Raw genomic sequence first — 19323 nt, 5'->3', positions numbered from 1 at the left:
TCTGACCATAAACTAATCACCTTGGAAATCCACATCTCCCTCCCTGCAAAGCTAACCACCATGAAAAACTTCTCCAAAGCTAACTTTGGGCTCCTAAAAACAGAGGTGGCTAACTTCATGGCACCCATGCAAATGGAGAATAGTTGTGTGACCACCAAATCATACACCAATGCACTGTACGAACACATACACAAATGCATGGATCTGGCCATACCCAATAGTACCAAGATGCTCTCCTCCAAAAAAAAGGAAGCCAATCTGGTGGTCCCCTGCCATAAATAAACTCTACAACAGAAGGACGAAACTGATGCGGAATAAGATGAAGTCCCAAGACTAGAAAAACTCCCTTATCAGTCTCAACAAAAAGTTGATATCCCTCATCAAATCCTCTAAAGCTAGCTATGAAAACAGAATTGCAGCAGATAGTAAAGACAACCACAAGGCCTTCTATAGTTATGTAAAGAATCTCCATGGCAGTACCCAGATTTGCTCTGAGTCACTGCACAGTGGTACCTCCTATACCGAGCCAACAGATATTGCCAGTATACTGGCTGACAGATTCAGTGCCCACTTTACCCCCCAAAGGATCAATCACAATACCAGTAGATTGCCAGGCACCCAGTATTACTGCTGCACAAGTTAAAACTGCACTGTTCAAGGCCAAGAATACAGCTTCTATGGGACCTGACAATATCCCTGGCTGTGTTCTGCATGAACTACAGAGTGAACTGGCACCTCACCTGTGTGCCCTGTTCAATCACAGCCTTACCTCAGGCTTTGTCCCTACCAAATGGTTCACTGCTACAGTCATCCCTCTCCACAAAGGAGGAGCGACTGCAGACCCTGAGAACTATCACCCCATTAGCCTGACAAGTCTGATATGCAAAGCTATGGAACTCATCATCATGGACCTAATAAACAAGGATATAGGGAATCTCCAAACTCTGGATCCCACACAGTTTGGTTTTGTGAAGGGTAGATCATGCCTGCCCAACTTAGTCGACTTCTTTGAGTCAGTCACCAGAGCTGTGGATGAAGACAAGGTGGTTCATACAGCCTACTTTGATCTGACCAAGGCTTTTGATACCATTCCCCACTCAGGAATCATAGAAAAACTCACTAAGCTAGGCATGAACCTCTATATCACTAGGTGTGTTGCAAACTGGTTCACAGAACCCACAGTGTGAAAGTAGCTGACTCCAAGTCAGACTGCCAACTAGTCACGATTGGTGTCCCACAGGGTTTCGTCCTTGTTCCTCTCCTGTTTGGTATCTACTTCTCTGAAGTCCAGGCCAACACAAAGGGATACTGGCTGACAAAAATTCACTGACAATTGCAAGTTGGGAGCTATTATTAACTCCCCAAGTGAATGTTGACATCCTACAGAAAGGCCTCACTGAGACCAACGACTGGTTTCAGAACCATGGCCTTAAGCTCAGTGCCAAAAAATGTGTCATCATCCCCTTTGGTAAAAACCCGGTTCACATGAATTAGCACATTGATGGTAGTCCACCGAACAGAGAAGGCATTATAAGAGATCTGGGAACACAGGCTGACAGCAACCTGTCTTTTGATCACCACATTGCCACTGTGGTCAGAAAGTTCTTCTATGTGGCACATCTCGTTACTAAGAGTTTTGCACCCAGGAAGAAAGAGGTCATTGTCTCCCTCTACTCTTCCCTCATTAGGCCAGTCAAGTAGAATGCCCCATTTGGCATGTATCTTAGTATACACCTACAACAACTGGAGAGGCCACACAAATACCTCACAAAGAGGATGCTAGGCCTTAAACACTTGTCCTATATGGACAGACTCAAAAATCTCCAACTATTCTCTGTCTCATATTGCCTACTTAGAGGCGATCTCTGCTTGACTTACAGAGTCATGTCTTACCCAGCTCTGTTAGAAATGCTACATCTAAAGAAATCCCAATCCCTCTGCACCACACACTCCAGAGACCTCAACATCATTATCAAAATTAACAAAACATGCTGGAGGGACAGGTTCATAACCCAGAGACTGCCCATGCTATGGAATAGTCTTCCCATACATGTCAAGCAGAGCACCTCCATGACCCTTCAAGAGGAATCTTGATGAGTGGATGGGAAACAGAAAATTCACCCCAGGGATAACTCCAGTGGCTCTACCTGACAGGGGCACTGGGAACTAAGGTCAGTTGGCACTATGCCAGGGGAATTCTATGGACTAGGCTTGTAAAGGCCCCAGGGCCATTAGCCTAGTACACACCTATGAACCTATGAACATATAAAGCTGCTTGAACAGAACCCATGAAGACTCTCCTACTGTGTCCAAAGGAGGAGAGTGACATGGCGTCAGAACCAGGATTTCAGAAAATTATATTTGGAGCATGAGGTGCAGAGATGACAGTGAAGGTAAACTAAGAGAAACAAGCATGAAAAAGAGCCAGATAAGGTAATAAGAATTTACACAAACTGCTCATTTTATTTAAAAAAATAAGATGGAGCATTACAAGGCACAAATCACATTATTAAACAAGCAGGAGGCAGAAAAGGTTTATTAACTAAGCAAAATGTTTAAAATTAAGATATTTGATGAAATGATTATCAGAAAAGCAAAACTAGTACGTTTAAAGCAAAACAAGTGTGTTTGAAGCAAAACAGGTATGTTTAAAGTAAAAGAAGTACAATCAAAGTACAATGGGCATGAAAAGAGATTAAATGAGCAAAACGAATATAATAAGGGCAAAAGGCACATTAAGTGTAAATAAGCAAGGCGACTGCATGATTTTTGGCAAAGTGCTGTGTTTTGACATAACTAAGACTTTGTATTGTATCACGGGCATAACTAAAATTATTTGAAGTATCTCAAAGTCTGTAAAAGTGCTTACAGTATGTGCTTACTATTGTGCATGTATTCCGAAGAGTTTATATGTGTTCAAAGTACAACTATTTCTTGAAATACAAAGTACAGCCATTTCAAAAAGTTTCTTGTGCTGTGTGCATCTATTTGCAAAGTACAGCCATTTCAAAAAGTTTCTTGTGCTGGGTGTATCGATTCGCAAAGTACAGCTATTACAGAGTGTTTCTTGTACTGCCTGGCAAGGTACTGCCATATTGGAAAAATTTCAGTGTGCTGTGTACAGTTTATTCACAATGTGCAATTACTACAAAATTTTACTGACTCTGAGATTCTCTTGCCCAGTTCATTCACATTGTGCAGTTATTTGAAATGTTTCTTAATTTCAAGAGTATTACAGTGCCTGAGAGACTTATTTTGCAAAGTTCAGTTATACGGAGGGTTGTTGTGCTGTTGTGCATAGTTACAAATACTGACATAAATTTCTGGAATATGTGTATGTGTTCCTGCATATTTGCAAAACCCTTCACTGGTATGTGTTTATATGGCAGATGGATTTTGAAAGCCTTTACCACTTGTATTTGATCAGAATATTGCAGAGAATTGGAGAATAGTTGAGCAGGAGTATGATATTTTTATACAAATAGCTTATTCAGATAAAGATGCACACACTAGGGCATTCATTTTGGTAAACCTAGCTGGGTCAGAGGCCATTGAAAGAGAGCATTCATTTCTGTATGTGCCAGCAGTATTTGAGGGAGAAGGTGAAAAATCATCATCATGTACAGGGTGAATCAAGGGAAGACCCCGAGTGTTTGAAGTGCAAATTCAAAGAAATGTGTAACCCCTAGACAAACATTATGTTAGAAAGGCATTTGTTTTATACAAGAGATCAGAAAGTGGCAGAAACATTTGCAGTTTATATAAGTGACCTGTGAAACAAAGCCAAAATATGTCAGTTTGTTGACTTAAAAGATGAGTTCATAAATTGTGATATCAATAGTGCTGCTGTAAGAAAGATTTTGCTTTGTGATAATGATTTAATGTTGAGTAAAGCCACTGAGATTTGTCAAATCCATGAAGTTACAGAAAAACACACAAGTATGATTGCAAGTGACAAGAGCATGGTGTCAGTAGGCTTCAGATCAAATATAGATAGCATGCAACATATGGCAAAAAGAAGTAGGCTTAAACACAGGGCAGCCACAACCCTTGCTGGTTCACCAGGGAAACATAGTTTTCCAGCAAGTTCTAAGACTAGTTCAAGTTAAAGGAGCATACTCAGTGCAGTACAAACATGAATTAGCAAAACCCAAGTCCAGCTTTACTATTAACTGTCACAATTGTGGTGCTAGTCATGAGTCTAAAAGAAAAAAATGCTTAGCATTTGGTCAGCAATTTCACAAGTGTAAAAAATGGAACCATTTTCAAAAGTTTTGCAAATTAGGCAAACCCTACACACTTGTAAAGAAGGGCCACACAAAAAAGCAAATTGATCAAGTAGAGTTGCAGCAGTCAACTTTTTATGTAGATGGTGTTTCAGTGATTGGTGAAAGAGCTGATGCAGTGAATTTACTGGTAAAGTGTTTTCTACAGTCCAGATCAATGGTAAATCCACTGAGCTTAAAGTAGACACTGGTTCAAAGAGTAATGTTATATCAGCAGACACATTTGCTAAAGTGAGAACTAATGAACAACTCAATGTGTCCAGTAATGAGAAATGTGTTGCTTATGAAGGTGAAGAAATGCAAACAAAAGGCTTAGTGATGCTTCCATGTCATTTGGCTAAGAAATGTTACAGCTTGTTATTCTATGTAGTCCGAAAACAAGTAGAGTCATTATTGGGTCTCAAAGACAGTTTGAGAATGAATTAGCTTTCTTTTACCAAAAAAGTTCATCACATAAGTGCATATCCTAGTTTCAATTTTTCTGAAGCCATTTTCTCAGAGTATGCTGCTGTTTTCAATGACAGGTTGGGCAAACTTCCAGTTGTGTATTCCATGTAGTTAGACCCAAAGGTCACTTCAGTAGTTAACAAGAAGAGTTCTGATAGCTATGCAGGATAAAGTTAAGGCTCAGTTGGTTAAAATGGTACAGCAAGGTGTAATTTGTCCAGTTACAGAACCAAATGAATGGGTGTCGTCTATGGTAGCAGCTCACAAAAAAATCCTCAGATGAAATCAGAATATGTAATGACCCAAGATATCTGAACAAAGCATTGAAGAGACTGCATCATCCAATGCATACAGTTGAAGAGGTCACAGCTGTAATACCGAATGCCACTGTTTTTTCTGTCTTGGATGCAAAAAGTTTATTTTGGCAACTGATGCTTGATCACAAATCCTCATTATGAACCACTTTTGGTACCCCGTTTGGCAGATACAGATTCTTAAGGATGCCATTTGGAATAAATTCTGCAAATGAAGTCTTGCAGTGTGCAATGGAGCAAATTAGTTTGAGTTATCCTTGTGCCATAGTAGTAGATGATTTATTGGTTGGAGAAAATGGAGAAGCAGAGCATGACAGAAACCTAAAGAGAGTTCTAGACAGAGCACGTGAAGTTAACTTGAAGCTCAATCCTCTGAATTGCAAACTCAGACTACCAGAAGTTACATATGTAGGTCATTTATTTACCAGTACTGGCTTGAGACCAGACCCGACCAAGCAAGCAGCTATTCTTAAGACGTCAGCACCAGATAGTATTCAAGCTCTACAGTGTTTCCAAGGCATGGTCAACTATTTAGGCAAGTTCATACCAGACTTCAGTGAGCTGACAGCACCTTTACGTGAGCTGATGTGCAAAAATGTTATATGATCATGGTTAGAACAGCACCAGAAGGCATTTGAAGACCTTAAGAAGAAAACTGACTCCCCACCTATATTAAGATATTAGGATCTAAATAAACCAGTCACCCTTTTCTGTGATGCTTCAAAATGTGGTCTTGGTGCTGTTATTCTTCAAGAGGGCAGACCAGTAGCCTATGTATCTAGAACACTTACCCAAATGAAATGCAATATGCTCAAACTATATATAGGGGTCTATATTACATATTCGAACGCTTAAATGTTCGAATCGCTAAAGGTCGACCTTTAGTGATCGAACATTCAAATGTTAGAATATGTAAAAAAATAATATTAAAAAAAAAAGAAAAGAAAAGAAATAGGAAAGAGTTTAAGCAGGGGGGGTAAGCCCACCTGCACCCACCATGTGTGGGGCTGCATCCCCCACACTACTTAAATATACCAACTCCGAGATCGCAGTTCAGTGCGCTACAGTGTGGAAATGGACAATTTCCCATTCCCTATACTGTAGCATGATCTTGGAGTTGATATATTTAAGTAGTGGGGGGTGTGGAGGATGCAGGGGGCTTTGCCCCCCTACTTACAACCTTTATTTTTTTATTTTTTTTTTTTAATTCTTATTTATAGTCAAACATTTAAATGTTTGATCACTAAAGGTCGACCTTTACCGATTCGAACATTTAAGTGTTTGAATATGTAATATAGATCCTATATATTATATATATATATATATATATATATATATATATATATATAAACAAAACCGAGAGAACACTAATGATGAAAATTATCAAAATAATAAACAGACTTCCGAAGGCATCTGTGGAATGTAAATAAAGTTAGTAACTTTCCAAAACAATCATCAGAAATAATGCAGCAAGTAGAACCAGTAACTGAGCACGCTTTCATTCTTTATTTGTTTAAGAACTTCTTCAGAATAAGTAAACTGTGCAATTTTCAGAATTAAAATAGTGTAAGTAAACAATAGAAATAATCTAGCCCAATCAAAATCACAGTTCAACCCCTTAAACCATGATGAAAGAGTAATTATGAAAGTTTCATTACTCATACATATGTATAAGGTGGGTGTACCTCAACAGGAAACCTGAGTAGCAAAAGTTTGTCTGATCTAATATATAAAATATTCAACAAATAGGTAATACTAGAGAATTAAATACCAGACCCCTATCAAAACCTCAGCAAAAGAGATTCTGGGTTGATATATATCAACAACTGAAACTGAGGAAGCCTGCACAGCTTAATCCACTACTCGACTCATCAGATTATTATACTGCCTTCACCTTCAACACCCACTTCACAGATTAAATGAACTTACTCTGATTCTCTACCCAGACTCAAATTCCACCACTTCTTTCTCTCCCACTATTAAACACTTTCAAAATGGTTTTAACATCCAACCTATTTCCACCTCAGAAATTAAACTACTTCTTTTTAAATTGAAACTCACCACTCCAAGAACTGATAACCCACCCTCAGAATCACTTAAACAAGCTTATCCCATCTTCATTCTAATAAATAGACCCATTCAGGAATCTCACTTTCCCCTTTGCTGGAAACAAGCTTATGTTCTACCCATTTACAAAAACAGATTGACCATAGAAATAACCAGTTTTAGACCCAATGTTTTCCTCTCCCCCCTTCTCAGAGATCATGAAAAATGCCAGTTACCAGAAACTACTTAAAAATAGCCTATTATGACATCCCAACATGGACTCCACCTATTTCCCAGTACAGAGAGTACACTAATATCATTCCTCGATTCTATCCAAATCCACGCAAACAGTAACAGCTGACTACCTAAACATATCAAAGACATAAACATGTTAAAAAGCTTTTGACAATGTTTTGCATAGCAAGCTACTACAGAGATTCAGTCAGTTTGGACTCCCCACTCCCCAATAAAATGGTTTTCCTCTTACCTCAGCAGACAAAGTATCAAAATGCGTTATAGATAATCCTCTCGAGTGAAGCACCTTGAAAATAGAGAACAAATCAAACAGCAAAACAATTTCAAGGATGCACCATGTAGCTTTCCACAAAATATCTAGCTGGTATAAAAACCAAACGACGTGAAAGCGCTTACCATTGTTCACTTAAATAAAGAACCTGTTGTTCATACAATCGTTTGGTTTTTATACCAGCTGGATATTTTGTGGAAAGCTACATGGTGCATCCTTGAAATTGTTTTGCTGTTTGAAAGTATCAAAATGACCACATTCTACCTCTACCTGACTAAACGTACATGTAGGTGTTTTGCAGGGCTCCATTACAGATCCTTTGCTTTTCAACATCTTCATCAATAATTTACCTCAATATATCCCAAATGCCACAATTATATAATATGTAGATGACTCCGCCATAATTTGCATCACTTAAAACTTCCAAGAGCTCCATTTCCACACCCAAGCATCTTTGTTATGTGTTGGAGATTGGATGAAAAACTAAAGTCTGGTACTGAATGAAAAAAATGCTCTTTACTCCCAAGACTAATCAATGCAGAAATACGTCTTTCTCCTTAATAGCTGGTAACAGTACCCAATATAGATGCTGCCACACACACTAAACTCCCAGGACTAACAATTGATGAAATCCTCAAATTCATTCATGACAGTCACATAACAATTAAAGAAAAAAAAGAAAAACTGGGTCAATTGTACAGTCTAATTGTTTTTCACAGATTCCTGCAGAAAGAAAATTGCATCTGCTATTCTGCCAACAGTCTTGTTTGCATTATCTACTTCCACCAACCTGCAAAATAGCCAAATCTCAAAACTAGACGAGAGCTACAATAAAATTGCAAAATTTGCTGCCAAGTGATGTCACAGACCACCTACTGATAGCCTTGAAACAAATAAACTGGCTTAAACTTCCCAACATTCTTTATCTGAACCAGCTAAAACAAGCTCATAAAATACTCCACACACCAGACAAGTGCCACTCCCAAACATCAACTATGACCTGCTACTCACCACTCTGTTCTCTTAGACCAACCAACAAATTCCTGGCCATCACCCCCAACAAACAGTTCATATGGTGATGCTCTCTTCCGCTTGCCTGTGTCCAAACTTTGAAATCTTCCACCTTTAACACTACACAGCAGCAACTGTACTTCTCATTTTAAATTACTGCTTACAACTCACCTCACTCACAACAGGATATGTAACTTTGCAGCCACACTGGGATAACTTAACATCCCATGTTATCCCTATTGTCTGTCATCTTCCCCATTCCCATCTTTTCTTCACATTGTTTCTCTCATACACTTATATTCCTGCCATACTCACTCACCCATATCCTTCACAACCTCCTACTTCTTTCAGCAACCCTCATCCCTACTCCAAACTTCATCCTACCTGTGACTCTCATCTCCTTCCATAGGTATAGAACTCTCTAAGAGTTTACAATCATATCTAGTACTGTAAATCACTCTTTTATTTTTGTTCCCTGAAATCAATACTTGCTGGTCCAGAAAGACAAATCATGTTCAGATTATGTGTTCACCTACACTTGAAATACTACTTTAGTTATGACAACTAATATGTTTGAATTTTTCGAATATGTGATATTTCATATTCATTTCAAAATTGTAAACTTCTATGGAGCTTTTCCCCCAGGTCTCCTCTGAAAATAGGTTTCATCCTGTCAGACTTTCCTGTTAACAAAAACAAATAAAATAATAAACAATATAATAAAATGTTGATGGAAAGCATTTTCTAATAGTGCAATGTGCGTTTTTGCTTTCACTGTTATAAATTAAGTAGGATGGAAGGAAAAACATGTTTTTAGATTTTCATGGAATAATTTTCCTATAAGCTGTACTCACTGCCATTCATCAGTACTTAAGTAGCAGCTGAGTTGTTTTTGTTTGACATGTAATGTTACTGACAATCTAAGAACCATATCATTTCCTTCCTAGAACCAGGTCCATTTTTACTAGGAAAGTACTTTTTATGGAATTTACTGATGCAAGTAATTTTCTGTTAGTACAGATTCATTTTGCCTACTGACTTCTAAGGAAAGGGCTTTGTCTGTGGCAGTAAAGTTTATAGTGTTGAAAATTTATGTATATGAGGTTATAGTATGATAAAAGTAAAACTGAACCAACTTCCAGATTCTTCAAGAGAGACTAACATGCACCAGTAAGTGATGCCTGGATCAATACCTAAAACTAAATGCCAAAAAATGCAGCGTTGTGTCTGTATGCAAAACTGGCCACCCATGCACCTAGCTAATGGGTGAAACCCCTTTAAAAGCTGATTCAGCCATTTGGGACCCAGGCACTTTTGTTGATAATGAACTATTCTTTTATTACCATGTATCTGCTGTTGCTAGGAAATCCTTTTTCCTTGCCTACTAATCACCAAGGAAATTTCTTCCAGCTCTAAGGAAGTTATCATCCCTCTCTAGTCCTACCTCTTCAGGCCCTTAAAAGTATACAATGTCCTGTTTGGTATGTATCTGTCTAAGCATATAATCAAGCTTGAGGGAACACAGCATTTTATCAGTAAGATAATCAGATTCATGCTATTATTACCACACAAACGGTAGCATTTATCTGAGAGACATATGCTGGTATTCCACTATCCAAAGATAATTCAGCTGGGTACCAGCTTCAGGAGATCCTCTCGTTCAACGATAATTCAGCTGGGTACCAGCTTCAGGAGATCCTCTCGTTCAACGATAATTCAGCTGGGTACCAGCTTCAGGAGATCCTCTCGTTCAATGATAATTCAGCTGGGTACCAGCTTCAGGAGATCCTCTCGTTCAACAATAATTCAGCTGGGTACCAGCTTCAGGAGATCCTCTCGTTCACCTCTTGATTATTGATTCTCTTTGCAGTCTAACCTCAGCATGCTTACATTCTTTTGCTCTATTCTACAGCCTATACCTGGAATTTTGTTAATAGCAAAAACATGAATGCTGTGATTTTTACACACAATGCCACTTCCTATAATTTAATTATTAGTTTTGCAGTATTTACTGTATGATATAATTTGATAGAGAGCATGTGTTGCATCATAGGTCAGATAAATGCATAGGGTCATGAAAGTGAGTTAGACTCTGATATACGTAACTACACAGTTTATATAGAAACTGACTCAAATAATGCAGATACCTGCTTTCTTATGGTTACTAATAAGGTACCCGAAGAAGGTGGTCCCAAAGTACTCCACCTCTTTCTAATGCAGAGACCTGGCCTACCTTTGCAAATCTACAGCATGACTCAAACATGCCCCCAAATACAATGCCTTACCATGCTGATAAGAAATTCTCCATCTACTGGTATATAAGCATTTCTGCAGTTCCCTCTATTTTCCTAAAATCTTGTTTTAATTGTGATACTAGGTTATAATTTTTGCATTTGGTGTTATTGTACTATAGTAAATTAACATGCTGATTCCACATTCTGAGGGACTGAAACAGCATTTAAAACTATGGCTTCATTCAATTTTAACTAGCCATGGATAATTTGATTTTAATGAAGTTATGATTTTATAGGGTATTGAAACTTATGCAGTCATATAATTTCTGTTTTGGCATCACACAACAAATCAATATAGGATACACATCATTATACTTTTATCAATACTTATTTTCTGGCTATACTGCTCAGACAAGCTCCACGTGGGTTTACAGAGTGGTCCTAGCAGCAGGGAATTCAGAAAAGCGACTACCTTCTGGATTTAAGTATCTTTGCTTTTTTTTCACTTGAAATAGCTTCTGTAGCTTACCTTGAACTAGCCTGAACTGTTTTTTAACTGATTGCTGCATTATTTTAAAATCTGCACTTAAAGTTACATTTTAGACGAATTTGATCGAAAGTTTGCTTGTTTGTTTGTTTAATTTAACTGTGGAGGCTGCCCACTAAAGTGTGCTAGCCTGTGTAACTAATTTATCACTGTTTCTGCATTTTCTGTGTGTTTCTACCATGAAAACAAAAATAATCCTTGTTTTCCCACCTTCCTCGACTAGTTTAGACCAGTTTACAGGCGTTGCTGTATTCTGGGCTGTGGTGTAGTTCCTGTGTTGTCCATTACCTTACTTGGATAGAAGGAAGTTTCTTTGCTCACCAGTGGGAGTGGGGAGCCTTGAGCAGCCTACCTGTCCTTGGGGAAGTGACCTCAGCACAAGAAGCTGTAGTAATTGGTTGTTTGGGACCATTTCCAGCTCTTTTGTAGTTCACTGTTTAAAATCCGCCTCTGGGCATTTTTTTCTGGCTATACTGCTCAGACAAGCTCCACGTGGGTTTACAGAGTGGTCCTAGCAGCAGGGAACTCAGAAAAGCGACTACCTTCTGGATTTAAGTATCTTTGCTTTTTTTTCACTTGAAATAGCTTCTGTAGCTTACCTTGAACTAGCCTGAACTGTTTTTTAACTGATTGCTGTATTATTTTAAAATCTGCACTTAAAGTTACATTTTAGTCCAATTTGATCGAAAGTTTGCTTGTTTGTTTGTTTAATTTAACTGTGGAGGCTGCCCACTAAAGTGTGCTAGCCTGTGTAACTAATTTATCACTGTTTCTGCATTTTCTGTGTGTTTCTACCAAAAAAACAAACCCCCCCCATAAAATAATCATTGTTTTCCCGCCTTCCTCGACTAGTTTAGACCAGTTTACAGGCATTGCTGTATTCTGGGCTGTGGTGTAGTTCCTATGTTGTCCATTACCTTACTTGGATAGAAGGAAGTTTCTTTGCTCACCAGTGGGAGTGGGGAGCCTTGAGCAGCCTACCTGTCCTTGGAGGAAGTGACCTCAGCACAAGAAGCTGTAGTAATTGGTTGTTTGGGACCATTTCCAGCTCTTTTGTAGTTCACTGTTTAAAATCCGCCTCTGGGCATTTTTTTTCCTGGCTATACTGCTCAGACAAGCTCCACGTGGGTTTACAGAGTGGTCCTAGCAGCTGGGAACTCAGAAAAGCGACTACCTTCCGGATTTAAGTATCTTTGCTTTTTTTTTCACTTGAAATAGCTTCTGTAGCTTACCTTGAACTAGCCTGAACTGTTTTTTAACTGATTGCTGTATTATTTTAAAATCTGCACTTAAAGTTACATTTTAGTCCAATTTGATCGAAAGTTTGCTTGTTTGTTTGTTTAATTTAACTGTGGAGGCTGCCCACTAAAGTGTGCTAGCCTGTGTAACTAATTTATCACAGTTTCTGCATTTTCTGTGTGTTTCTACCAAAAAAACAAACCCCCCCCAAAAAAATAATCCTTGTTTTCCCGCCTTCCTCGACTAGTTTAGACCAGTTTACAGGCATTGCTGTATTCTGGGCTGTGGTGTAGTTCCTGTGTTGTCCATTACCTTACTTGGATAGAAGGAAGTTTCTTTGCTCACCAGTGGGAGTGGGGAGCCTTGAGCAGCCTACCTGTCCTTGGGGGAAGTGACCTCAGCACAAGAAGCTGTAGTAATTGGTTGTTTGGGACCATTTCCAGCTCTTTTGTAGTTCACTGTTTAAAATCCACATTTGCACGGCTTTGCGCGGTCGTACGCATAGCGCAGCACCGGTTAAACTTTTTCTGGCTCCGCCAAGTCTGTTCTTCAAATTTTCCCTTAAGGAAGCTCTACTCTTAGTATAATCAGACTACTCACTGTATTATAAGCCTAGCACTTGTTCTCAATACTTCTCTACTAAGTAAGCACTCTCGTACTAAGTAAAGCACTACATCTACTTACCACCCCTGTGAATACCCACTTCCTTAAAGGTATACCACTCCCTTATACTGTTCTAGCATGTCGAGTGGTAGATTACTGGCATCGTCTCCAGTTCAGCTGGTCAATCTGGGCATCTTGAGACAATGCTACAATTGTCTCATGTACACAGACAACCCTCTCCTCCTCCCAACAAACACAGATACATGTGAGAGATGCAACTATATAGCCAAACTGGAGGCTGAACTCTCTCAACTCAGGGCTGGCATGACCAGACAGGAGGAGATGGCAACCACACACACAACAATCCCAGTCCCACATAGACCTACCACAACTGCAAACCAAACACATAAAAACACAAAGACATACTCAGAGGCTCTAATAAAAAACTTACGGATGTCACTCGGAAAAGATTTAATTCACCACAAACAAAAATAAAATAAATTAATACACGTGTAATAGTAGTACTTAGCGCTTTCACCCTACATAACATAAGGGCATCTTCAGAGTACAAATACTAATTGGAACATACTGCATTTAAATAAAAAAACAGTAACCAAAGTCGTCTTTGATAGGTTGTACAATTAACTAACCATCAGGAATTTAAAAACATATATACCTAATTTAAGTATATATCACAGTGTTTATATATAAAACAATTTATCAACTAATGTAAACATATATATCTGATTCTCGTAACATGTATTCCCTCACTACACCTAAGGTATTCACTCAACCTGTAAAAATTGTAATAGTAATAATAATAATATTAAAATTCAATAAAACATATTTATACATATACATATATACAACCAGAGAAGGAAACAGACAAAGAGGTTTCACCATTCATATAGTACTGTAAAAATAGAATGTTAAAAATATATGTGTATAAATAAAAATATATGTGTATAAATAAAAAGTATTACTACACAAATATGTGTTTATAATAGTATAAAATAAATAGCATAAACTGAATGGCAATTACAACAAACCTGTCCTCAGTTAGCCTAATTCATATATCTTACAGAATTAATAATGATAATGTATGATAAGTAATATAAATAATTAAATAATTAATCACAAATATAAATATGAACCATTATAATAAATATTAATTGTATAAAACCTAAAAATAGGTATAAAAATGTCTATGTTTATAAAACCCATATACTGTGTTGTGATGTGTTAAACAACTTGGTGTTGTATCAAATAACTTGAGATTTTAATTTTAAAATACTAGATATGGAAATGTGATCATTAATGCCTGGAAATGTACCTGCATTTAGTCTCAACTGCCAAATACATTCTTTGGCTTCTAGTAAAACATTAAAATCACCACCTTTGTAAGTTTCTGTAGAAATTCTATCTATAACAAAGAATATGAATCTCTTGAAGTTGTGACATTTAGTACTATGAACATATAAGGAATTCACAATTCTTTTGTTTTTATATCCCTATTGTGTTCCATTACACGCTCCTTTAATTTCCTTATAGTTTTGCCCACATAGAATGCTGGGCATGATGTACATGAAGCTAAATAAATCACCATTTTTGTGTTGCAGTTACAGTGTCCAGCACATCTAATGGATCTTCCATAACCTTGCACCATAACATATGGTCCATCATTTATAAACTTGCAACATTTGCAAAACCCACATTTGTTCATTTTAGACAAATTAAATGTGTTGTCACTACTATTGTGTTCCATGTATTGTTTTAAATTCATGCCTCGGCTAAAACTAATCCTAGGAACAGATCCTATCGTAAGGTAAAACTCTTCCTTGTTGTTAAAAACACTAATCCAACAGTCTTTCAATATTTTGACAATACCTTGTGATTGTTCATTGTAGGGTAATACAAAGGCATCCCTTCTATTAATGCCTAAATTGTCAACCTGACTGTTGCATAGACCATACTTAATAATGGGTCTAAATGTGGTGTACCTTTTCTTTTTAACTTCTTCTTTTAACTGTTGTAATAAAAAATCAGGGTATCCCCTATCCAAAAACATTTTTGTAAGGAACTCAAGTTCAAGTTCAAATCTATCATCTTCACTCACTATTCGAGATAGTCTCACCATTTGTCCTTTCACAAGGTTTTTCTTTTGAAAGTGTGGATGACAACTACTATAGTGTAGGAAGGAGTTTGAATAGGTTTTTTTCCTAAAAATGTTGGATTCTAATATACCATTCTTATCATAAAATAGAACATCTAAAAACTCACATGTTTTGCCCTGTATATGACTTGTAAATCTTAAGAACAGTGATGTAGTGTCTAAAAATATAATAAATTCATCGAGCTCTTCTAAGGATCCCTTCCAAAACATAATTATGTCATCCAGGTATCTGGCATAGAATGTGATGTTACACCAATAGTTAGATGTAAAAACGTGGTTAGTTTCCCATTGAGCCAGAACTAAATTGGCATATATGGGTGCACATCTTGCACCCATTGCTACACCTGTCAACTGTTTGTAGTATTCCCCTTCCATGTACATATAATTGTTTAATTAAACCATTTCCATAAGTTCTACTAGTAATTTTTGTTTTATTATATGTAAACCACTGTACTTCTCTAGTGTGGCTTCAAACATTTCCAGTCCCAAATCATGTGGGATCACAGAAAACAAATTTATAACATCTATGGTAACCATAATAATATTATCCTTGTAGTGTTCATTGTTGTAAAGCCTCACCATATCAATACAGTGCCACGAGTCCTTGATAATATGTGAAAATGAGTTTAGAATACCTTTACAATTAAAATCAATATACTTGGCTACCGCTTCTAATTTGGACCCCTTTGCTGAAACTATCGGTCTAAAAGGGGGGTTGTTGGTATCCTTGTGTGCTTTTGGAATACCAAAAACAGAGGGTGTTATTGGATGCTCTACTGTAAAGTAATCATATTCATCCTTATCAATGATTCCTTACAACATATAATCTAATAATATCCAGTCTATCTTAGTGTAGGCTCGATTCATCTCGTATTTGGATACTTTCCCATAGGTGTCATCATCATTCAGTAAATCTGTCATTCTGTTTATATAATCTGTCTCAGTCATAATGACAACTCCACCACCTTTATCTGGTTTCATCACTCTATATTTTTTCTTTGTGCTCAATTCTTTTAAACAAAATCTTTCAGCTTGAGTGAGATTGTCATCCATTACTACATGTTTTTTAAACTCTCTCCGTAGTTGTGTCTCACATAACATCTCAAAAATCTGTATCATGGGGTTCTGGGGTGGAATAAAAGTACTGCTTCTTTTTAAGGTAAAACTTTGTGTATCTGGTTCAATTCTTTTGGATTGGTTTGAAAAGAACATCTTCAAATTAAGCAACCTTGTGTAAACCTTAAAATTAATAAGAATTCTACCTATGTCATGTTTAAAATTTGGGACAAATGTAAAACCTCTCTTGAATAAGGAAACATATTCAGTACCAAAATGTATTCCTGTGTAGTTATATAAGGTAAAACCATCAACATTGACAATATATGATTCAGTTTCCATATTTTCTAAACAATTTAAATCTCCGGGGTATAATGTGTCTAATGTCAAGTTTGAGGTGTCCCCATTCTCACTTGTAACCTCAAATGGTGCTATCATATCTGTTCCTTTAGGACTGATTACATTCCAAGGAATAATTAATTCATTAAATACATCATTATTTAATGATACTGTTGATTCTTTCTGTTTGTTTGGAAGTTCCTGTATTGTGTTGTATATCTTGGTGGTCCCTGATACCGGTCGCGTAACCTCTCGGACCTCCTCAATACAGGTTCCTCTAAAAAAACATTGTCAAACTCAGAGTCCACTACACTTCTCTTTCTATTGTCCTGATTTCTATCAACATTGTACCCGTCTCTGTCTAGTCTAGTGTCTTTAACAAATTCATCTGCATCTGGATATTGCTTTTGTTTTAAATTCTTGAATTCTTTAAAATGTGAATAAACCTGTTTGTTGTTATAATCATAACCATCCCTTAACAGTTTCTTATTCTTGTACTCTAAGCCTCTCATAACAAATTTGTCCATGTTGTTGAGAATATTGTCTAAACGATGTTTATTAACTTCAAACAGCAAGTTCTTCCTTATACTCTTGTCTAAGTCTGTTAGAACTAAATTCAATTTGTTTAATTTAATGTTGTTGTTCCTTATAATCAAATGCAATAATTCCAAACCAGTTTTATCAAATAATTTAAACAATTCATCACATAATTCGTTATCTAGTTCAAAACCAAATGGCAGTTTAAAAATTCTTAGTCCTTTTGGAACTTGTTCAAGTTCTATAGATTTCTCTAAAAAGGCATTGTCCATCTGTAACGTTTTGAACTGCTTTAGTGTCTTTTCAAAATCGGAGAACTGCTGATTCAAACTGCCCATGTCTTTAATATTAGATTTAACCACTGTTGCAAAACTCAGAGCTTGTAAAATGTCTTTTAAGTTAGTATAACATTTAGTATTATTGAACAGTACCTTGTTGCCTTCTCCAGCGTTTAACACAGGGTTCGAAGGTGGAATAACTAACTTGGGATTTCTAGCACTGTTTCTGTAGTAATACTTTTTTATTTATACACATATATTTTTATTTATACACATATATTTTTAACATTCTATTTTTACAGTACTATATGAATGGTGAAACCTCTTTGTCTGTTTCCTTCTCTGGTTGTATATATGTATATGTATAAATATGTTTTATTGAATTTTAATATTATTATTATTACTATTACAATTTTTACAGGTTGAGTGAATACCTTAGGTGTAGTGAGGGAATACATGTTACGAGAATCAGATATATATGTTTACATTAGTTGATAAATTGTTTTATATATAAACACTGTGATATATACTTAAATTAGGTATATATGTTTTTAAATTCCTGATGGTTAGTTAATTGTACAACCTATCAAAGACGACTTTGGTTACTGTTTTTTTATTTAAATGCAGTATGTTCCAATTAGTATTTGTACTCTGAAGATGCCCTTATGTTATGTAGGGTGAAAGCGCTAAGTACTACTATTACACGTGTATTAATTTATTTTACTTTTGTTTGTGGTGAATTAAATCTTTTCCGAGTGACATCCGTGAGCTTTATTTTGTTTTAATAGTTTGCTCAGTCACGTTGGTTTACGAGTTTACAAGGGCTCAGGATTACCTGCTTGGCGAAGGTTTCTTGATCTACACACATCACGTTGGATTTACTGATCGGATTTAAAAACTATACTTTTGGATTTACTGTTTGAATTCTCACTACACCGTTGTTTTTTGACTGTAATTTCCATGGAGCAGTTGCTTATACAGCATTTAGAAGCCACGCAGCGCTTGCTGCTAGCTGTTAAAGATTTATGTGGTAACAAACAACAAGAAGTTAACGTTACCTTAACGGAGACACAGGAGCAAATTTACACGCTGCATTCAACGCCTGGTGCTTCACCAACGCATCCATCGGCTAGTCATTGTTCACCCGGTTCTATTGGAGGAGGAAACATCAGTAGCACTAGAAACAGTGCTAGAAATCCCAAGTTAGTTATTCCACCTTCGAACCCTGTGTTGAACGCTGGAGATGGCAACAAGGTACTGTTCAATAATACTAAATGTTATACTAACTTAAAAGACATTTTACAAGCTCCGAGTTTTGCAACAGTGGTTAAATCTAATATTAAAGACATGGGCAGTTTGAATCAGCAGTTCTCCGATTTTGAAAAGACACTAAAGCAGTTCAAAATGTTACAGATGGACAATGCCTTTTTAGAGAGATCTATAGAACTTGAACAAGTTCCAAAAGGACTAAGAATTTTTAAACTGCCATTTGGTTTTGAACTAGATAACGAATTATGTGATGAATTGTTTAAATTATTTGATAAAACTGGTTTGGAATTATTGCATTTGATTATAAGGAACAACAACATTAAATTAAACAAATTGAATTTAGTTCTAACAGACTTAGACAAGAGTATAAGGAAGGACTTGCTGTTTGAAGTTAATAAACATCGTTTAGACAATATTC

The sequence above is a fragment of the Protopterus annectens genome, chromosome 9.part0 (assembly GCF_019279795.1).
Source record: "Protopterus annectens isolate FY-2018-M chromosome 9.part0, PAN1.0, whole genome shotgun sequence".
Lineage (NCBI taxonomy): Eukaryota > Metazoa > Chordata > Ceratodontiformes > Protopteridae > Protopterus > Protopterus annectens.
This window is presented reverse-complemented; position numbering follows the sequence as displayed.